The sequence below is a fragment of the Hemitrygon akajei genome, chromosome 8 (assembly GCF_048418815.1).
Source record: "Hemitrygon akajei chromosome 8, sHemAka1.3, whole genome shotgun sequence".
NCBI lineage: Eukaryota > Metazoa > Chordata > Chondrichthyes > Myliobatiformes > Dasyatidae > Hemitrygon > Hemitrygon akajei.
This window is the reverse complement of record NC_133131.1, coordinates 47,170,355-47,194,829: the sequence shown is the minus strand read 5'-3', so window position 1 is coordinate 47,194,829 and position 24,475 is coordinate 47,170,355.

The following is a 24,475-nucleotide window of genomic DNA, read 5'->3' as shown; positions in this document are numbered from 1 at the left end:
GGCAAATGGAGTTTAATCCTGATAAGTGCAAGGTGTTAGATTTTGGAAAGTCTAAACAAGGTAAGGCCTCCATGGTAGGACCGATAGAGCCTTGGAGAGTGTTGTAGAAGAGAGATACTTCGGTGTACAAGTACATGGTTCCCTGCAAATGGAGTTATGGGTATACAGAGTGTTGAAAAATGCTTTTAGCAGACTGGTCTTCATCAGTCAGGGAAATGATTGTAGAAGTAGGGACATCATAGTGTGATTGTACAGGACATTGGAGGTGCTGCACTTGGAGTATTGTGTTCTGTTTTGGTCACCCTGCTATTGGGGAGATGTTATTAATCTAGAGCAAGTACAGAAAAGATTTACAAGGATGATGTCAGGACTTGTTGAACTGATTTATAGGGTGAGGTTGGACAAGTTAGGACATTACTCCTTGGAGTATAGGAAATTGAGGGGTGATCTTACAAAGGCATATAAAATCTTAGATAGGGAAAATGCACTTAGTGTGGAATTATATTGAGGAATCAAGAAAAGGGATCATAAGTTAATGTGAGAGGGGAAAGATTTAGTAAGAATTTGAGAAGCAATCTTTTTTATACAAATGGTGGAATGTATATGGAAGGAGCTACAAGAGGAAGTGATTTGGGCCACCACAGTAACGACAATTAACAGTTGGACAGGTGCATGGATTGGAAAAATTTAGCAGATTATGAGCCAATCACTGGCAAACGGAACTAGCTTGGATGAGGCATCTCATTTGGCATGGGGCAGCTGGGCAAAAGCTTGAGTCCATGTTGTATAACTCTACGATGATCAGTATCTGAACTTGTGCTTTGTGAAGTGAAGGTCTGTCTTCCTCCTCTGCCAATGTGCCTGTGTGATGGGGAGAGGGGGAGAGGTTGGCGAGACAATAAGGCTGGGCAGATGGCATCTGTTGGGACTCTACAGTGATACAAAATGATGCCATCCTGCCCATTGTGCCCATGCTGGTTGATAAAGAGCTATCTAATCTAATGCTACTTAGCAGCACTAGGTCCGCTGATCTGTGGCCATGGAGCTTAAAGTGCATATTCAAGAGCTTTCTAAATGTGACAAAGGCTTTTTGCTTTTAGGCAATAAATTCCAGACCCCTGCTACACTCTGGATTAAAGACTTCCTCACTTCTTCTTTCCAGATTGCCTTTCGCTCAAATCGGTCCACTGACGATGCCATAACTTTTGCAACCCACTCGATCCTGTCAACCTGGAAGATGGTGGCTCACACGCCAAGATGATGTTCATCATGTATACTCTTTAAACACTCATCCCAGACCTCCTCTGGCAGTTCTATACTCAATTCATCCGCCCATACCTGTTGAAGACCTGCAATATTTACCCGAGCTCCATTATGTAGGATCTGATAAAAATAGGATATGGCACTACAAGTAACTGGATCAAATATATTTATTGCCTCCAGGCACTCATGTTTGTCTAAAACTTCAAAATTAGGTTTATATTTCCTAACATAATCTTGAATTTGTAAATATCTAAAAAAACTAGATGCAGGGATATTGTAAACTGCTTGCAACTGCGCAAATGAGGCAAAGTTTCCGTTAATATCTAGGTCAGCTACACTATAGATGCCACTCTGTTTCCAGGACAAAAAAACAGAATCATAATTCAGAATTATAATCATGATTGTTCGGTCAACATCAGACACAGACTTATACAGTTTAAACAATATATAGACTCCATTATTCCAAAGAAAAGTTGCACAGCTTCTACCCAGATGTTTCACCAGTTTGTAATAGATGTAAATCTGAGAACAGTAACTCGTCACATTCATTCTGGTCACGTTATAAGCTTTATGCACACTGGAAAAGTATTTTTCACTGTTTCTCTGAGGCTTATGGGAAGCGGTGGGAACCAGACCCGCTCATAGCCATCCCTGGAGCAACAAGCTCCCTATCTTCAGCCAATAAGTATGAAAAAGTGGCTGTATTGTTTGGAATGATGATTGCTAAGAAGTTAATCCTGCAAACGTGGAAAATGGACTGTGCCTACGTATGATCTGTGGCTGAGAGAACTGGCAAATACTTTACATTTGCAGAGACTGAGACTATGTAATGAGAACAGAGGGGACATCTTTGAAAGGATATGGGACCCTGTATTGGACTTTCTTACGGGGTGAGGACTGAGGTTTTTTGGTGCGGTGCACCTCTGTTGTGTAAGTTTACTTTTGCCTTTACATTATTCTCCCTTTTGCTGCTCAATATTTAATTTGATTTTGTTATGGTCGTGGTATTTGTGGATGTGCTGTATTTTTTTGTTGTTTGTTTGTAAAAAAAAGAATAAAAAATATTTTTTAAAAAAGCAAGATGACGTTCATCAATTTCAGCTCAGCATTTAATATGATCATTCCTCAGAAGCTGGTGTGTAAACTGTCCTTGTTGTGTCTCAACACCTCTCTCTGTAGTTGGATCTTGGACTTCTTGACAGAAAGACCATAGTTCGTCCATGTCTAGCTTCGTCATGCTGAGCACCAGTTGCCCCCAGGGCAGCATGTGTCATAAGTAGGTGTCAGCAACTCACCCTAATGGTGATTCATGGCAGTACTGCAGCATCCAGTTCCAACAGAATCATCAACACATCAGTAGTTGGCCTCATCGACGACGATGACGAGACGGCGTACAGAAAGGAGTTAGAGCAGCAGGTAATATGGTGCAAGCACAACAACTTGAGTCTCAACATAGACAAGACCAAAGGGATGATTGTGGATTTTAGCAGGCTGACCACTCCTCATCGCACATAAGCAGCTCCTCCACGAAGAGAGTAAGGAGCACCAAGAATCCAGAAGTGAACATAATGGACAATCTCACCTAGTCCCCTGAACACCTCCAATTTGCTGAAGAAAGCACGGAAGCGTCCCACTTCCTGAGGATATTGAGGGGAGTGAGGTTGCTTCCCACTGACCTCTCAACCATTCGAAACAATTTTTACAGGAGCAGGTCCTAACTACTTGCAACACTGTCTGGTGTGGAAATTGCAAGGAATCTCCAAATCCCTACACAAGATTGTGAAGACTGTTGAGACGATCATTAGGATCTCTCTTCTGCATGTCAGAGATATTTATCAGGAGCACTGAGTATGCAGGGCCCTTAGCATTGTCAATAATCCCTCCCATCCAGCAATCCCTTTGACCCCCCTACCATCAGTCAGGAGATACTGTAGCATTAGGTCCCCCAGGCTATGAAACTACTGAACTCCTGCCATCACCCAGGACTCATTGCCTCAAGTGCCAGTACAGCTATACTGTTTACTTTTTAATTTGTGTCGTAAGTGCACTTCATTATTTGTTAATTTATTTGTGGTAATATTGCTCACAGTATGAGTTACATGTGTGAATTATGTATTGTATGGTGCACCTTGGTCTGGTGTAACTTTGTTTCATTTGGTGTTATACACGTGTACAGCTGAATGACAATAAACAGAAGTTGTCTTGACTTAAGATTCTGAAGGGTTTGGCAGTGTGGATGCAGAGCTGATGATTTCCCCAGCTGAAGGTTCTACAACCTGGGTGTCACAGTCTCCGAATAAAGGCTACTAGGACTGAGATTAAAATAAAATATTTCACACACAATAATCTTTTAAATTCTCCAAGAAGGTATTGAAGGCTCAGTTATTCAATACAGGTTGAGAGATTGTAGATAATAAGGAAATCAAGGCTGTGTAGCTTGTGGTTTTGATGTGAAAGATCAGCAATGAATCGCACTGACTGATGTGAGGAGCTGAGAGGCCACTCCTGCTACTATGAGATTCAGCTGTTGTATGTGGACTGTAGGTGGTTGTAGCTTTTTGATGTCGACCTCTTTCCTTCGCCTCCTCTTCCGCTTTCAAAATGTAATCAAAGGGAAGATCCCAAGAAGAAAGCCATAGTGAAGGTATTTATTTATTTATTTGTCGCGGCTTGTGTATTTCTGTGGAATGGAATATCCGTCACTAGAAGACCTACTCCTGCACTCTTGGGAGTGAAATTACTGCAACATCAGGGTATTTCAGGAGCTCAAGCCAATGGGATGTAATGATATTTTCCATCATCTTATCAAGGTTGGTGCTGCGGTTTCCATTTTCCATTGAACATGCAGCACATGAAATAGTTTTTAGCTAAGAGTAATCAAATGACACAAGGAAATAAATATGCAGAAATTTAAGCTGAATAAGTGTTACCGCCTGTTAATGCTGCTGACACTTAGGGCAGCAATGAAGGTCCTCCATCGCAGGTGATGTTCAAAGCTTCCTTCCTCGTGTCAGTAGCTTCCTCTCAGTGTTCAGTATTGTCATTCTGCAAGTCCTGGGTGGAGTCTCACTAATACAACCACACTCTGATGCTGAATGAATCTTCACTGCTGTTTCCGTAACAATTTTGTTTTACCAGTCAAGGTTGAACCCCCAAACCTGGAAGACCAGTTCACCACTCTTCGTCTGACCTCTACCCTTTGACCTGTTTGACATAGGTGACCCTACCAAGAGCCAAATCACATGGCCCTGACTCCAGCCAGTATAGCTCTCTGGGTCATTGAGGCATGCAAGCCTCCAAACCATGACAAGGTTGTGGTCCTCTTGGAGGTGAGCTGAATAAAGTGTGTCAATATTCTCCCACATTCATTGTAGTCCTGGGCAGCATTTTATATTGAGAGGCGGGCAGGCTTATGATTCACTGATGCTCTAAAGCAAGCCAAAAGAAATAGATATCCAAGCAACCTCTCATTCATCTGCTGCATCTAAGCATAAAATGAAAAGTCATCATTAAATGGGTGGTGCTCTTGTTTGTATGTTCGTATCTCCAATCAGTAGCACCCACTTAATGACAATTTATCAGATGTTACCATGGACAGCCTACTTTTAAGTGCATTTATTTTCTTCACGTGTTTAATTGTTGATCTTACAATTAGGAAAATACTTTGCATTCTTGCTAATTAAAACAAGAAAATACTTTAGATAGCAAGAGCTGCACTTCCCTCAGTAATATGTATCTTACTGAAGCATCACATTTCCGCAGTAAAATCAGTTTCAGCTCTAAGACAGTGCAGTCCTTTTGGTCTCTCAACAGCTGTGACCTTCACCTTGACGTATGCCAAAATCCTACATTATCATCTCTCTCAGGATTGCAACATTCGAGCTTCATCTGTATCAGCTGCAAGAGGTTTAAAGGGCAGCATCACTGATGGTGATTAAAAAAAACAAACAGACTCACAAATGTAATAAGACCGAGACACTTTCCAAAAGTTTGTCTCTGCATTCCTCAGAACTGTGATGAAATGCTAGCATAAATTTTGTTAAGGCAGATGGGGTCAGGCTTACAATCTCTTGACTTGCCACAGGTAGAGTCAAGGTTAAACATCTCGTGAAGCTTTGCGTAACAGTCCAAGTCCTGATCTCACTCCAGTTATTCCTGGCTGTAAATGCATCTGTGGTTGTCTCGCAAAGACAAGGTCAGGAGAAACTATGTGTTTCTCTATTGATTTTTCACTTGTGGAACTAACTCAATACTGAGTCACTGTTTCTAAAAGAGGAGAAGAAGAGCTTAAGAGGGGACATTACTGAAGAGAAAGAAACAGCTTTAAGCATTGACGTAACTCATTCATTATGTTATTTGACATTCTCTGCTCTTGTCGTTTGGACCTCTCAATCTACCTAACAATCTTACCTGGACAGTTTCATTACCTGGAATTCCTCTGACAAGGTGATTCCAATGGTAATGCTTTCTGAAGAAGCAATGCTACAAAAATGTCAATGTAAGTATTATTAGATAGTTTGTGAAAAAGTGACTGTGGATGATGTCAGTAATTTAGTCTTCCTTAGATATTTGTTAATTGCTCTAAGATTCACACCAGATCCATGCTACTAGTCAAAAGCACAGTCAATGACTTTGATTAAGGAAAGCACCAGGAAAGCTTAGCCAGGCCCAAATCTTCTGGAATATCATCAGTAAAGTGTGTTCAATGGTTCAATTTAAAATCAGAGAATGTATACAGTATAACCGTCTGAAATTCTTACTCTTCACAGTTGTCCACAAAACAGAAAAGTGTCCCAAAGAATGAATGACAGAAAATATTAGAACCCTAAAGCACCCCTCCCCTACATATAAGCAGAAGCAAAGAATCAGTCCTCCCCTCTATTTTCTCCAGCAAAACACCAGTACCGCCCCCAGCACCCACCACACAAGCAATAGCAAAGCCCCCAGAGATAATAATCAAGAGTCCATCAAAAACTACTGTCCATCCCAACGCTTTGATGTCTCAAACAGGCTCCCCTCTCTCTCTCTCTCTCTCTCTCTCTCTCTCTCTCTCTCTCTCACTAGCAGGGGAGAAAGAGATATTGCTCCTGCAACAATGAAAGGGGAGTCTAACAGTTTGCTGTTTCACTTACAATCCTCCGCATTGCTTGTCCGAGTTCCTCGACTGGAAGACCAACAGCCTCTCACTCACAATCAAGAGAGAGAGGGAGGTTACTCAAGTGCAGGGGCCTACTTTTGACAGCAGCATACACCACCTGCTGCCTCGATGATTCAACCTCCTCTGACACTTCAGTCAGTGATATTGGCAGTGAAACGAGTTGTCCACAGAGTCACACCCCAAAGGCGCATGTCTTCCTGACTGCACCTGGATATATCAAAACACAAGGTTGATTGGCGAGTCTGAGAGCAGGAACCCACCGCCCGTGAAGAACCATAGTTTGAGCTGCAGTTATACTCACAGACTCTGACAGAGCCACAGCCACCTTGAAAAGAAAAAAAAGAGACATCAGAAGAGAAGAATAAACTGTTTTGCGTACGATCTTGAAGAAGTCGCCTGGGTCTGGGAAAACCTCTGGCACCGTCTTTAGCTCCTGCCTCTTTACTGGTGTGTGCAGGAATATCACCCTATTCACACTCTGTGGTGACAAAGGTAGCAGGCACAGAATTCAATCTTGTGCATGTCCAGCCCTTAAAAGGATAGAGCATAGCAGTATAGCATAGTAGAGGCCCTTCAACCCATGATGTTCTGCTGACGTTTTAACCTACTCCAATATGATTGTTACCCTTTTGAGGCAGGTGGGAACTTCCTACTGTAGCACTGAGAGATTGAGGACGTCCTTGAATGCTCCCACCAGTTGGTTGGCATAGGTTTTCAGAGCCCCATCACTTTCACCATCAGGGGCTGATGCCTTGCGAGGGCTCACCCTCATGAAAGATGTTCTGACGTCGGCCTCCGACACAGGACTCCAGGGTCACTGGATGGTGCAGGGATTCACACAGGTGTAGTTTTATTCTCCTTTTCAAGGCATGCCTAAAAGGCATTGAGCTCATTTGGGAGTGAAGTATCACAGCCATTCATGATATTAGGTATCACTCGGTAGGAAGTAATGGCCTGCAAACCTGCCAGAGCTGATATGCTTCCAAATCTGTTGATTCTGTCCCTCTGGTGCAGCAATCTTGCTCTGAGATCTTCAATTTTATTTTTGACAGACTGCATTCGCCAGAAGGATCATCAGTAGTGGTGGTCTGAAGAGCATAAGAGCATAAAGAATAGGAGCAAGAGTAGGCCATCTGGCCCATCGAGCCTGCTCCACCATTCAATAAGATCATGGCTGATCTGGTCATGGACTCATCTCCACCCATCTGCCTTTTCCCCATAACCCATAATTGCCCTACTATACAAAAATCTATCCAGCCTTGTCTTAAATGTATCTACTGAGGTAGCCACCACTGCTTCATTGGGCAGAGAATTCCACAGATTCACCACCCTCCGGGAAAAGCAATTCCTCCTTATCTCCGTCCTACATCTACTCCCCCAAATCTTGAGACCATGTCCCTTATTTCTAGTCTCACCTACCAGTGGAAATGACTTTCCTGCTTCTATCTTTTCTACCCCTTTTATAATTTTATATATTCCTATAAGATATCTTCTCGTTCTTCTGAATTCCAGCGAGTACAGTCCTGACCAAGTCAATCTCTTCTCATAGTCTAACCTCCTCATCTCTGGAATCAACCTGGTGAACCTCCTCTGCACCACCTTCAAAGCCAGTATATCCTTCCTTAAGGATACATGTAGAAGCCTCTACATTTCAATCTTACTTGCAGCCCAGCACACTTTCTACACTTCCTCTTTCTTAAAGGGAAACTGCACTCATAACCTGAGTCTGCATTCCAGGATCATTCGGTGTGTTGGTAAATAATGGATGGAACATGTTAGTAAGAGATAGAGGGAGAATACCAGTTAGTGGTGGACAAAATGTGTCATAAACTGATAAAGGAAGAGTGTCAGCTGATGGAGAAAGCATGTTAGATATCAGCCTTGTGTTGCAAGGACGTGGCTGGGGTCGAACCCAAGTGCAGGACACAGGCATGAAGACAGGGTCATGAGGTGCTAGCACAGTTGCAAACATGGAACAGGTATCCAGGAGAGTCTTTACACGGAGAAAAGGTTTACGTAGGTTATCCAGGGAATGGTGTGGAGCTTAGAGCTGACAGTCCTAAGGGATCAGGAATGAGGTTTACACACACTAGAATTGACCAACGAGCTGGCAGCTCGTTGCTGTGACTCCAGAGTTCTTATCCTGCATTCCCCGATGGAAACCAGGTGTGCTGTAATTAATGGAAGTGGGAACAATTGGAAATCAGATGAGGGGATTAAGGCCCAATCAGGGAGATAATAGCAAGATGGGTGATTGCCAGACAGGACCATGGCACTGTGAGAATGTGTAAATAAATGACAGAAGTGTGCTCATAAGTGATGGTGGATATGGCATGAAGTAATAGAGGGAGTGGGTTAGTCAGTGTTGGAAGGAATTTATCAATATGCAATTCATGGTGTGCTTCAGTCATTGTTGGTGAGCAACTAGATTGTATAGAGCATTGTTTATTCAAGAAGGGAAGCAAGGATAAGTAAAGGGCAATCACTTTGTGACATCTTACTTTAGCCTCATTACAGGGAGTGGTTGGGGTTGGTTGTATTCCTACAGAATGTCCATATCATGATTTTCTATAATGTAAAGCACATAATCTGAGCAGTTATTCATTCATTTACATTGGTTTGAGAATTCTGTCAGGGCAAACTTCCATTACTGAAATGGGCTGTAACACAGGGGTTATTTGTAGTCTGTGGGAATTAGAAAAGCTATTTTGTAGGCAGATCACAATAGGGTGTAAAACCAATAGAGATGTAATAGCTGGGGATTTTACCTTTCTCAATATTGACAGGGAGTGCCTTAGCATAAATGGCTTTCCTGGGTGCTACTTGTGAAGTGTATTCAAGGGTGGTTTCTAAAGAAATACGTAGAGAGCCCTACTAGGGATGGGGGTTGTATTTGGAATGTGAATAGGAAAATTGTAGAAGTGTCTGTGGAGGAGCTGATATGGTGTCCTTCATAAGCCAAGGCAAGGAGTAGAAGAGTTGGGACATAAGAGTTGTAGAAAACATCGGTGAGGCTGCATTTTGGTAGCATGACAATGCATGCAGAAGAGATTCACCAGGAAGTTGCCTGTAACGGAGAATTTACTTTTTAAGGAGAGATTAGATAGAGTGGGTTTATTCTGACTGAAACACTGTGGATCAGAGCTGGGAAGTGAAATTAACTGGAAGTCAGGTTTTTAGGTAATATGGGCACCATGAGCCAAGTGGCCTCCTTTGGCGCAATAAATTTCTTTGATGGAGTTGCACATGGGGATTAGTCAGTTTTCTTCATTGTTTACATTTCAGGATGTTGGCATCATTGACAAGAACAACATCCATTGCCTAGCCTTAAATACTGGTGGCAAAGTCGGTAGCAATCCTTCAGGAAGTTCCAGGTTGTAGATCCAGGTGTATATTGTCAAGTCCAGATGTAGTGGGGCTAGGAGGCACACCTGCAGATGTCTCCATGCACCTGATATCCTTGTCATTAACAACAAAAGTCATCAGCTTGGCAAATGCTGTCAGAGTGTGCTAGCCATGTAATGACAGTGCATTTTGCAGATGGTACACATTGCAGCTACTGTACATGAGTGTGTGGGAAAATGATTGGATCAGTTGGTGAATTGGGTACCAGTTAAGTGAGCTGTCTTATCTTGGTTGCTGTTGAAATTTTTGAACTTTTTTTGAGATATGCTTATCCCAGTTTGTGCCTTGTGGTGGAAAGGGGGTGGACTGCCAGGAGGGGAGTCACTACCTACAGAATTCCTAGCCTCTGACCTGTTTTTGTTTTCCCTGTACTTATGTAGTTAGTCAGTTGAATTCCGGGCTGAAGATTCTCTCGAAGGATATTGATGGTGGAACTTGGCAAAGGTAATTGAATAGCAGGAGAGGTGGTTAGATTCTCTTTAGCTGATGGAGAGCTTGAATTTTTTGGCTTGAATATTTCTTGACACATATTGAACTGTGCCAGAAATGTATCTGGGTCTCACTGAATGGGGTTCTGGACTACTTTATTTTCTGAGAGGTTACAAATGGATGCAAACGTTGTGCAATTGTTAGAGAACTTCCCCATTTCTGACATGATGGAAGGAAAGACAGCCTGAAAGAAGCAGTCACCATCCCTCCCTGGATATTCTCTCTTCTTCCAGCTCCGTCAGGCTGAAGGTACAAAAGCCTGAAAACACGTACCACGAGACTCAAGGACAGCTTCTATCCCACTGTTATAAGACTGTTGAATGGACCTCGTATATGAAAAAGATTAATTCTTGATCTCTTGTTAAAGCACTTGCACTTTATTTGTCTACATACACTGCATTTTCTCTGTAAGTGTAATAATATACTCCACTTTCTGTCTTTGCTTTTATTTTGTACTGCTTCCGTCTATTTTTGTTCACAATGATCTGTTTGCAAGGTATGTTTTTTCACGGTATCTCGGTACATCTGACAATAATAAGCCAATTACAGTTAATCTATTTGCTTTTAGTTGATTGTACTTTTGTCAGTCAGAGTGTTTGGTTCTAACTCCTCCTACCTGTAACCTATGTTACTCTAATAAGTTTAGAAAAATGCATGCAATAGAGGAAGAAACTGCTGTAAATCCTCAGCAGGTCTAGAGCATTGAATAAAATTTCACGTTGAGAACCTTTTATCAGGACATCATCAAGCAGAAAGTTTAAAACTGTTTCTCCTCAGAGATGCCATTAACTTGTTGATTATATTTGGCATGTTAGAAGTGGCCAGGGTGAAACAGCATCAAAAAATAGACATGAAGAAGTGCACAATTAGATCTATTATAACTAGAACACAGTGACATGCTTCGCTATAACATAGAGAACTAACTGGGATTTAACCATGTTCCACTTCTGTGGTCTCATAGACAGAAACATGGAAAATCTACAGCACAATACAGGCCCTTAGGCCCACAAAGCTATGCCAAACATGTCCTTACCTTAGAAATTGCCTAGGGTTACCCACAGCCCTCTGTTTTTCTAAGCTCCATGTACCTATCCAGGAGTCTCTGAAAAGACCCTATCGTATCTGCTCCACCACCGTTGCCGGCAGCCCATTCCACGCACTCACCACTCTCTGGGTAAAAAAACTTGCCCCTGACATCTCCTCTATACCTACTCCCCAGCACCTTAAACCTGTGTCCTCTTGTGGCAACCATTTCAGCCCTGGGAAAAAGCCTCTGACTATCCACATGATCAATGCCTCTCATCATCTTATACACCTCTATCAGGTCACCTCTCATCCTCCGTCTCTCCAAGGAGAAAAGGCCAAGTTCACTCAACCTATTCTCATAAGGCATGCTCCCCAATCCAAGCAACATCCTTGTAAATCTCTTCTGCACCCTTTCTATGGTTTCCACGTCCTTCCTGTAGTGAGGTGACCAGAAATGAGCATAGTACTCCAAGTGGGGTCTGACCAGGGTCCTATATAGCTGCAACATTACCTCTTGGCTACGAAACTCAATCCCACTGTCTCTCTGGTTATCAACACTGATAACGGCTGGATCCAGAAGGCCACAGAATACTCAGGGCTTCATTCTCTCTCAGCGGCAGTGAGGCAGCATGGGACAACCTAGATATGTCAGCTATCCGATAGCTAAACCATCTCCTAAGATATGTACCTGATTGGATATTCATGTAGTTTGTGACATGTTATTGGTCTGCAACTAGTTTGGCATGAACTGGAAAAAGAAATAATATTAGTTTTTTTTATCTGGTGGAGAAGTTGGCTGTAACACACAATCATACACACACAGATCTTCTCCCCAAAGGTGACAAAAAATAAACTTTTGACACATGTAATGGATCTGGGTTTTGATTAATTCTTCAATCATTCAATTTTCTCTTAGCATAGCTTTTTTTTTCATTTTTGATTAAAAAGATCCAGCATTGCAATATATGAGATTAATTTTTAAAAAAGGAGGGAGAGAGAAACTGGGGAATTATAGACCGGTGAGTCTGACATCGGTAGTGGGGAAAATGCTAGAGTCGGTTATCAAAGATGTGATAACAGCACATTTGGAAAGAGGTGAAATCATCGGACAAAGTCAGCATGGATTTGTGAAAGGAAAATCATGTCTGACGAATCTTATAGAATTTTTTGAAGATGTAACTAGTAGAGTGGATAGGGGAGAGCCAGTGGGTGTGGTATATTTAGATTTTCAAAAGGCTTTTGACAAGGTCCCACACAGGAGATTAGTGTGCAAACTTAAAGCACACGGTATTGGGGGTATGGTATTGATGTGGATAGAGAATTGGTTGGCAGACAGGAAGCAAAGAGTGGAAGTAAACAGGACCTTTTCAGAATGGCAGGCAGTGACTAGTGGGGTACCGCAAGGCTCAGTGCTGGGACCCCAGTTGTTTACAATGTATATTAATGATTTAGATGAGGGAATTAAATGAAGCATCTCCAAGTTTGCAGATGACATGAAGCTGGGCGGTGGTGTTAGCTGTGAGGAGGATGCTAAGAGGATGCAAGGTGACTTGGATAAGTTAGGTGAGTGGGCAAATTCATGGCAGATGCAATTTAATATGGATAAATGTGAGGTTATCCACTTTGGTTGCAAGAACAGGAAAACAGATTGTTATCTGAACGGTGGGCGATTAGGAAAAGAGGAGATACAACGAGACCTGGGTGTCATTGTACACCAGTCATTGAAGGTGGGCATGCAGGTACAGCAGGTGGTGAAAAAGGCAAATGGTATGTTGGCATTCATAGCAAAAGGATTTGAGTACAGGAGCAGGGAGGTTTTACTCCAGTTGTACAAGGCCTTGGTGAGACCGCACCTAGAATATTGTGTGCAGTTTTGGTCCCCTAATCTGAGGAAAGACATTCTTGCCATAGAGGGAGTACAGAGAAGGTTCACCAGATTGATTCCTGGGATGGCAGGACTTTCATATAAAGAAAGACTGGATCGTCTAGGCTTATACTCACTGGAATTTAGAAGATTGAGGGGGGATCTTATTGAAACGTATAAAATTCTAAAGGGATTGGACAGGCTACATGCAGGAAGATTGTTTCCGATGTTGGGGAAGTCCAGAACGAGGGGTCACAGTTTAAGGATAAAGAGGAAGCCTTTTAGGACCGAGATGAAGAAAAACTTCTTCACACAGAGAGCGGTGAATCTGTGGAATTCTGTGCCACAGGAAACAGTTGAGGCTGGTTCATTGGTTATATTTAAGAGGAAGTTAGATATGGCCCTTGTGGCTAAAGGGATCAGGGAGTATGGAGAGAAAGCAGGTACAGGGTTTTGAGTTGGATGATCAGCCATGATCATACTGAATGGTGGTGCAGGCTCGAAGGGCCAAATGGCCTACTCCTGCACCTATTTTCTATGTTTCTATCTTTCTAACAGAAATAATGTTTATATTTTTTCAGCAGTTTGGAAACACTTAGTGTGCTCGGTCAATCCACTGGTCAAAAAAAGAGCAAATGAAGGTGAGGTTTGTTGACTAATATATTTGTTCATATATTCCTTATTGAATTTAAATGTATACATATCTCCAGAAGTAGTAGCATAATATCTGAAACATAATTTGCATTCTCATACAAATATATTTCTGTTTCACAAACTGGAAGCATTCAACCTGCAAATACATTGCACTATATAAGCAATTTAACTGAGTGACCCTGTTGTGATGGTTTTAGGTTGCCTGTCTGCAATGCCCTAATCTCAAAAGGGGATTTTAAGCCCTATTTCATACAGTAATCTAAGAGTACTCTCACTATAGGGAGGTTATACTGTATCAACCTACTCTTCAAAGACTAGCTTACTTCCCTGTCTAGTAAACACAAAGTACACTGCAGATGCTGTGGTCAGATCAAGACGTACAAACAAGCTGGATGAACTTAGCAGGTCGGGCAGCATCCGTTGAAAGGAGCAGTCAATGTTTCGGGCCGAGACCCTTCGTCAGGACTGAAGAAGGAGGGGGCAGGTCCTGTCTAGTCTCTGTGGCAAGGTCTAGCTGCCAATATCCATAATTTGACTGGTGGATCCCACCCCCAAAAGGAGGAGACACTTCTTGCTACCAAAATAGTTTATTTTATTTTTAATGATACACGTTTACATTTAGACAAGTAGATCATAACACACACTTAAAATTCACAGAGGAGTTCTGATTTATAAAAGATTTCTAAATTATAGATTTGAAAGCTAGAAGGATTTCCAAACACAGGTACAATTCTTACAGACTAAAAGAACATACCAACAAGTTATAGACAAACAAGTTGTTTGTCATGCAAACCAAGAGATGTGGAATGAATTCAAATTGTTCTGTCACCCCATTCTGCTTGCAATGTCCAATGCTCGACATCTCCAATGCAGACATTATCAGTACATGATGTTTTTCAGATACATTTGTTGGGATAAAGAAATTCACAAAGATGGTTTAAAAGTTTCATGGGACAGAGATTCCAGGCACTCAAAATTAATGCTGTGACGCCTGACTCTCTGATTACATAAATATCCCAACTATTGATTGATCAACTATATCTTTGACCATGTTTGATATGCTAACCCCATTGTCATTCATTAATTAAACATGAGCCTACAAGACCTCACTGTTAGCTTCTTTACAACAAGAAGCTGAGCAAGGAATACTGACTTGAAGTTTAATTTTGTCTCTGGGAAGGTCATACTGCTGTACCAGAAAGCTGAGGTTGGCAATAAGCCCTGCTGACCATGGAAAGTGAATATCCAGCAAGCTATACACTACAATGCTTAGTAGAATGAGAGGAGATCTCGTTGAAAAAAATTATGAGGCTTGCCAGGGATGATATGTCAAACCGCTAAGTTGTCTAGAACTGAAGATCACAGTCTCAAAATAAGGTATTAGATATTCAGGACAGAGATGAGAAGACATTTCTTCCTCTGGAGATCAGGCAAATCTACCAGAAGGCTTGGTTGCTAAGGATAATCATGACAAAGACTGAAGTGTTTTGTAATATTAAAAGAGCAAAGAGTTAGAACATCAGTGACATTGGATGAAAGATCAACCTTGATCTGACTGAACGCAAGTTCAAGGAATTGAATGTGGACTTCAGGAAGGAGATATCATGAGGACACCCATCAGTATTCATTGAGCAGTAGAAAGTGTGAGCAGTTTCAAATTCCTGGCTATCAACATCTCAGATGATCTCTCCTGAGCCATAGATATATAATGCAATCATCAAAGGCACAACAATGGCTATACTTCTTCAAGAGTTTGAAGAGATTTGGTATGACATCAAAGACTCTAGAAAATTTCTACAGATGTACCATGGAAGGGTGTTCTGATTGGGGGCATCACTGTCTGATATAGTGATGCAGACAATCGTAAGAAGCGTCAGAGGGCTGTAGACTCAGCCAGCTTCATCACAGGCACAAGCTCCCCAGCATCAAGGAGATCTGCAAAAGCTGATACCACAAGAAGGTGGCATGCATCATAAAGGATCCTCAACATCTGGGACATGCCTTCTTCTCACTACTATCACCAGAGAAGTGGTTCAATACCCTGAAGATCCACACTCAATGACTTAAGGACAGCTTTTTCCTTTCCACCATCAGATTTCTGAGCGGTCCATGAACTCATGAACTCTACCTTGATATTACTCTTTTGCACTATATATTTATTTTAATGTAATTCCTAGTAACTTTAATGTCTTACATTGTACAGCTGCCACAAAACATTAAATTGCATGGCTTACATCAGTGAAAAGAAATCTGATTCTGATTCAGGTGGAACATCAATGTACATTCAACTAAAAATTGGTTACTTGACATACGTTTATTTGACAAGCAGTCTTCCGGTGGTGTGCTCTACCTCCCTAACATCCCTTTTTGCTATCTATCCTTCTTTTAAGATGTAAGTAAAGGGACAGGGGCATCTCATGGAGGAAGTAATTGAATCAGTGTTTCATTTGTCTCAGGACATCTACATCACTGGCCAATAAGTGCCATCCTGAATAGTGCTGAACTGCAGTGGTTTCGATGGTGAAATGACTCCGTGTTAGGGAGTTCATCCAGGGACTTGATAAAGAGATAATGAAAGAGTGCAAAAATATTTTCCTCTGCTTTTCATTTCTGGTGCTGTAGTTTCTATCTGCCCTTGGGCTTGCGATGCAGGAACCGGTTTTTAGGTCAGAACAATTACGCAGAGCGAGGAAATAAAGATGGGAGGAATACTATTCCTGAGCTGCTGCCTCTCAGCTCCACTGACCCAGGTTTGAACATAATCTCCATTGCTACCAGCAATGAGTTTGCACATTCTTCCTGTGGCTTTCTGAATTTCCCCCAGGTGCTCCAGTTTCCTGTCACATCCCAAAAGATCTGATAGTTCGTAGGTTAATTGGCTATTGTAAATAGCCCAGAGTGTTGCAGGTTGGAAGGAGATTCAAGTGGCAGGAATTAATTAGTACATGAAAAGAATAGGCTACCAGGAAATAGTGGGAGAATAGAGTTGATGGAATTGTTCTGACAGACTCAATAGGCTGAATGTCATCCTTCTATCCAGTAAACGATATGAAACATTCTTCAATATTTAATGCAACCTCTGTCAACTCTTTTGACATTAGTGGGTTTATGACTATACCAGTCACAACACAAATCACAAAAAAACAGACATCCAAACAATCTCCCATTCATCTGGGAAGCAGGAAAAAAAAAGTATTTCCATCTAACCTAACTAAAAGGCATACTCACTGTGACAAGCTCACGGCAACAACACAAGTTATGGTTGTCATGGAGAAGAGGGAGATAGCTTCATTCATTCAAAGGGACATGCAGTTCCTAGTCCATAATATCGATGCCAGGAGAGAGGACCATGCTTGCCAGGGGCACAAGAGACCTGATGAACATGAAAAGAGATGCCTGTAGTAGTCTCCACAAGGAATGCAAATCTTCTTGAAGAATGGAGCTATCCACAATGTGATTTCCGGTCTGCAAGGGTGACCTGAACACCATTAGTTACACCAACAGAATGACTCTCTCATCGAATGTATTAATGCAAAGGTCTGAATTCTTTGAACTCAAGTTCAAGTTTACTGTCATTCAACCATACTCACATATACAGCTAAACGTTGTTCCTCCAGGGCCAAGATGCAAAACAGGCTCAGAACACAGAACGTACACAGGTGCCCTCCGCTTTACGGATGTTCACTTCACGTCACTTCGCTTTTACAAAAGACCTACATTAGTAACCTGTTTTCACATTTTACGAAAATGTTTCCCATATAAATTAATGGTTCTTCACTTTACGCTATTTCAGCTTAAGAAAGGTTTCACAGGCACACTCTACCTTTGTAAGGGGGGGGGGGGGGTGGGACACCTGTAGTTACAATAGCACATAAGGTCACAAAATAAGTGTCATGGTCTGTAGATTGAGGATATGTGGATGTTGTCCTGGAGCCATGTTTCTGCAAGAACAAGCACGCAGCAGTTCTTCATCTCCCGCTGGGTCCACTGCAAATGACCAAGGGAGCGAACACTGAGAACAGCACTGATGGGACAGCCAGCCTGCAGGGGCAGCCCCCAAACCAGCAAGGATTCCAGCATGCGCACTGTGCCTCTGTTCTGTCCCACACGGTCTCGGGTTCCTCCTCCCCTGGGTGGCTGTAACAAGCGATGCCAGGGCATGAGGTCCGGTCCATGCAACAACTGTGACCGTGCAGCTCCCTCGCATTTGTCTCACCAATGATCCCATGAACTGGACTTGCAGTATCTTGTGTTGCCAATGTACAACAAGGTTTGTAATCACAAGACAAACACTTGAATTTATTTTTGGACCTGGAGAGGCTGCTGCGACCAAGCTTGCCGCTATCTTACTGGAAACCGAAGCAGTATGCTACTGTTCAGGAAGTCAAGAGATGTTCCTACTAGACACTTAAGTAATTAGCAGGAAATCTTTCATTCGTACATCCTGTTGTGTCTGTACACAACTACATATTGATTAAATAAAAGCACACATGTGAGAGATGGTTTAACTGGTGTATTCTCATTGCAGCGAGAGAGAGAGAGAAAACAATGTGCATGTGAGACAACAGATCAATACATAGTGCTAAGGGGGGTGGACATTGTTCTAAAAGAAATAGATCCATACATTACACTACTGTATATGTACAGAACATTCAATTTTCCTTTCATAAACTCATATTCCAAATAAACATGCTCTCACAATGACAGTCCATAACTAACTTCTATGTTCTAAAGACACTTGGGTGGTGTTCTGTTTCTTTCACAACAGTGCCTCTGGACCTGTTGGCATCAGGTTTGGCAGGTGTCTTATCAATGATAAATTCTCATTGTGCCTCTGGACCTGTAGAGTGTCATCAGGTTTGGCAGGTGTCTTGTCTAAGACAATGCTCTCAGTTTCTGGTGTCATGTTGTTGTCAGTGACATCATCACTGAGAGGTATGTCTGGATTTTGTAATGTATCCAGCTTGTTGGATGCAGTCGACCCAGGTGTGCTCTTCAGTTGAGCATCCAGTATCTGGTCCACATGATGTCTCCATGTCTATCTCCAACATCCACTGTGTACATCAGTGGTCCAGTTCTTGTAGCTATCCTACCAGGAGTCCACTTGTCTTCTCAGTAATCATGCACTAGGACTTTCTGTCCAATCTGGAAGCTTCTTGCTGCTTCACTTGGCACCTGGATGAGCTGTTGATTCTACACTTCCCTCCATAGATCTGGCTTCAAGAGGTCTATGGAAGATCTCAGATTCCTGCTCAGGAACGGCATTGTAGGTGTTTGATTTGTCGTCTCATGAACAAAGTTCAGATATATAAAAAGGAAGTTGTCCAGCTTGAGCTGTAAAGACATGTCCTTCTTGTCCATCACTCCAATGGACTTCTTGAAGGTTTGGATAAACCTTTCAGCTTCCACATTCATTGCTAGTGAGGAGCTGACTTGAAATGTCTGATGCCATTTTTCTTCATGAACAGTCTGAAATCTTCTGATGTGTTTTGTGGTCTGTTGTCACTCACAATTTGTTCTGGTGAGCCATATCTGGTTAAGGTAGTCCTCAGAACGGAAATAGTCTTTGCTGAGTTGGTTGACTTCATTAGTATAGCCTCCAACCACTTTGAATGAGCCCCCACAGCAATCAGAAACATGGACTCCATGAATGGTCCAGCAAAGTCAACATGTACTCTTTGCCATGGTGATGGTGGCCACTCCCACAAGGGTAATGGTGCCTATGGTGGTGCATTTTGAACTTTATGGCATCCCCAACAGCTTTGGGCTAAGTTTTCAATCTGTTTATCTATTCCTCGCCACCACACGTAGCTCCAGGCGAGTTTCTTCATCTTGACTGTACCCAGGTGTCCTTCATGCTGATCTTCTAACACTGGTGAGCCATTTAGAGGGAAACACAACACAAGATCCTCAGCGTTCTTAGACATAGCAACAGCTGGTATCATTGCGCAAAGACCTCTGGAAACATAGGGTTAACATGAGCTGGCTATCCTTGCATGGTGATGTCATAGCAGATCATTCCTCATGTCCCTTTGTTTTTCAGAAGTTGTTACTTCTGACAAGTTTGTCAATGACATGTCCACAATACGAGATTTCATTCTCAAAAAACTCACATTTCTCTCTCTGCACACAGACCATACTCATTCAGCCTGGTAAGCACTTTACCAAGGTTCTGGAGGTGCTCTTCATCATTTTTGCCAATCATGATGATGTCATCCAGGTAACATTGTGTTCCTGGGATATCTTGGAGCACTTAGTCCACTGCTCATTGTCAAATTGCTGGAGCTGATGCGACGCTAAAGACAAGACAATCATTCTGGAACAGTTCCTTATGAGTGTCGATTGAGAGCAACTTCCTGCTTGACTCCTCAATCTCCATTTGCAGCTAGGCTTGTGACAAGTCAATTTTTGAAAAGCCAGCCAAAGATGCAAAAGTATCTTCTATTTGTGTCAAGGGATACTGCACAGTACACAGCCCCGGGCTGATGCTCTCCTTTTGAATGGCTCTGACCTTCCCTTCCTGATCACTGGGACAATGGGCATGGCCCAGTTGCTCCAGTCAACCTTTGAGAGAATTCCAGATAACTCCAAGCTCTGCAGTTCAGAACCACTTTAGGACATAATGCATAAAGCACTGGACGCACTTTATGGAATCTTGGTGTTGCTGTTTCATTCAATTCAATTCTGGCTTTCATGCCTTTAAGTTTACCAATCCCTTTCCCAAGCCACAGCATTAAGCAGCTGTGCCAGAATCAATGCTTGTGGACAACTGGTGCAGAGCAAGATATCAAGAATTACTCTCTGTTATCTACGCTCCATCTTCTAATATTTAGTGGGCTCTACTGGTGGTAACGACAAAGTTTGCCTCCTAGATCCACCCATCTGGGTAGTCTTGGCTTCTGCAAGTGTCTAGCTGCAAAGACTTACATAGTTTGAAGGAGTCATGTGAACTTTTTTGAAGCATAGTGTTGGATTTAAGGAATTATTCTCATCATCCTAAACAAACTGTACAATGAGGACATCTTTAGGGAGTGGTGTCTCAGAAAGGCAGCATCCATTATTAAGGACTTCCAGCACCCAGGGCATGCCCTTTTCTCACTGTTACCATCACGTAGGAGATACAGAAACCTGAAGACACACACTCGGCGATTCAGGAACAGCTTCTTCCCCTCTGCCATCTGATTACTAAATGGGCATTGAAGCTTTGGACACTACCTCACTTTAATATACAGTGTTTCTGTTCTTGCACATTTAAAAAAATCTATTCAATATATGTAATTGATTTACTTGTTTATTTATTATTATGTTTTATTTTATTTATTATTTTGCTCTCTCTGCTAGATTATGTATTGCATTGAATTGCTGCTGGTAAGTTAACAAATTTCATGTCACATGCCAGTGATAATAAACCTGATTCTGATTCTGAATAGAATTTTAATTGTTGGTGGAAGAGTCTAGATTCTTAATGGTAATCCTTATGGTATACCATGCAGTACAGCAGGCCAGCTCTTAGAGCTGCTGTCTTGTAGTTTCATTCACCCAGGATCCCTGACCTGCCCCCTGCACCCTTCCTCCGTAGTGTAAATTGTCCTGTAAGTATTTAGCAACTTAATAGAGGTGTGGGTTATTGGGTGGTGAGAGGGACCCATTGATGTGAATGCTAAGAGAATATAATAGAATTTGTTGTAGGATTAACATTAGGACTAAAAATGTAGGGCTAATCTAATATTATTTGTAGAACCCCCCCCCACCCCCACAACCATTGAGGATGTTTTTAAAAGACAATGCTTCAAGAAATGGCATCTATCATTGAGGACCCACCCCTTATGGGACATGCTCTCATTCCTACCATCGGGGTTATTGTCAAGCTGTGTGGCATTCTGCAGGTCTGTCGTCATACTGTTATGCCTGGACTGCTCTCTCCATGAAGTTCAAAGTAATGTTGAATTTGCCTTCTCCCAGCCAGACCTCTTAATTTGCTGTCGTCACTGCACCTGCCATGAAGTTTGTTATTTTGTAGCAGCAGAACGGTGCAAGACTCACACCAGCCTCCCCACTTGCAGGGGTAAGTGCAAGCGGTTTCAGACCCCTGAGAGTACACATCACGCACAACCTCTCGAGGTTTCAGAACACTTTCTACACAGTCAAGAAAGCTCTTAATTCCACAATGGTTATAGTGTGGGGCTTCTAGCACTGACTTGCATCAGCTTGGTGTTCATCTGAGGTCGGAAAATGCTCAAACATATTCACACAGCTAGAGTAGACCAATGTCTATCCAATTTAAAGACAGGCATTAATTCACTTGGAAATTATAATTTACACAATCAGCTTGAGTAAAACCAAAATTAGTACAATACCTAAAACTGGACATGACTTGATCTGACTTATAGACTAAGATTTTATCTATAGTCAGGTCCTTGCTTATTGCTTCCTATGCCAAACCTTTATATAAATTTAGAAAATTTTCATTCCTTCTAATGCATGCATATGTCTTCGCATGGAGTGTAACCGAAACCTCATTCTATACATTTTTGATCAGAATATCAGTTTTCAAAATCCAGTCCCAACCTGACATGAATTTTAATTATTTAAAATCTATTGCTAAACTTTTGTGAACTCATACTTGATTAAAAGGAATGTGAGTCATGGCTCAGTTGGTGGAACTCTGGCCTTTTGGGCCAGATGGTACTTGGTTCAAATCAAACTGCAAAGATTGAAGTCCAAAATCCAGACTAATATTTCAATGCTGTAATCAGGGAGTGATACACCACTGTCTTTTGGATGAGCTGCTAAATCAGCGTGCCATCTGCCTTCTCAGTTGAACTTGCAAATTCCTCTGGCAGTTTCATAGAGGAGCTCTTCCAGATCTCTGGGCCAGACCGTGTCCCCGAACTAATGTTCCTCAAACAGATTAGCTGGGTTATTTCTTCATTATTCTTTTCATTATTTTGTTATGCATACTTTATGATTCTGGATTCACTTTACTGGTTTTAAAATGCTGTAAGAGGACCTGCAGTTGGGAAAGGTTGTAAAGTAAAGCATCTTCACTCTTTCAGTGTTTGCACTTGTATTAGTTATATTTTCTTTGTCAAAAAGATCTGCAAATGATCCAGTTTAGGAAAAATAACATTGCAAAATGATTTGGAAAGTCTATTTGAAATGCGGCGGGAGCCCTCTACACACACGATACCAGCCATATTTTCTATATACATTTCAAAATTATTTAATTTGCTGTAGTCCTCTCTGGGATAGATAAGGCAATAAAAAAGGCTATACAAATGCAAGTCTTCCTTTAGTCATATTTTGCAGTTGTAAGGGATATTATTTGCAATCATTTTGGAAAATGCTCCTTTCCTAAAACATGATGCACAAGACATCCAGTCTGCTTGTTGTTATGCATAGATCTTTTCAGATTGTTGCTGAATATCCTTCGTCATGGTTCAAGGAATAACAATTTGTATGTAAAAAAACAAAAATGGTGTCGCTTTCTGCTATTCCCCTGGAAACAGGAAAAATATTGGTTCGTTGGTATCTTGTGCTCACTTCCGATTGGCCGACTGTTGCTGTGAGTGAGATGTGACTTGCATTCCTGATGAGAATAAAAAGAGAGGCAGAGACTCAAACGAGTCCATTTTCCTCGACTCGCGATGCTCTTCAGCCCATAAACAAAGCAATTTACATTTATTTGCGTGAAATAAACTTGAAGAATGTGCTGCCTTTGTTTTATTCTAGAAATGGCTGTGCCTTATTTATGATGCGTACATGGCTGGATGGAGTTGTTTGAGGGTGCAGATCAGGCACATTTAAAGCACCTATACAATAGTGCTTGAATCACACATGAAAAGGTTTGATATGTGAGGCTTTCACAAACTCTAATTCAGGGCAAAGTTTGAATATTATTTAGTTTAGTATCCACCAAATTAAAATACAAAAAAAAAACAATTTGCATTTTTTAAACATAAGAAAATCTGCAGATGCAGGAAGTCCAAAGCGACACACACAAAATGCTGAGGAGCTGAAAGAACTAGGCAGGCCAGGCAGCATCTATAGAAAAGAATAAACAATTGACATTTCAGGCGGAGGTCCGAAACGTTGACTATTTACTCTTTTCCATAGATGCTGCCTGCCCTGCTGAACTTGCATTTCTTTACCACCTCTAATGTGGATCCTGCGCAACACACTGTTGATTGTCCAGCCCACTGGCGCTCACCGCACTTGTTGCTCCTAAAGATTTTGCCCATCCTGACCACACTGACCACTCCACTCCATGTAATCTTTATATTTGACAAGTTAACATGCTGAGCTTGGCTGATGAGAAGTTTGATCGATTGGAGTGATCCAATCAGAAGCAGAGTATTGTAGTGTGAGCTCAATGCTGGCCACATGCCATACCCTCCACAGGGTCCTAAATTATAGTTTTTACCTGTCTCTTTACCTAAGGGGTAGAAAATTCAAGAGGATGAGGATGCTGTTGCAAGGAAAGAGGGGAGGTCAGCAAGGGAGCGGGTGTTGTATTGTTTTAATAATTATAGTTCACTTTAATTAATAAAGCAGTGATTTATTTAAAATTAAAATATTTTAATAAACTTAACTTTTAACTATCTTATATTTGGTAT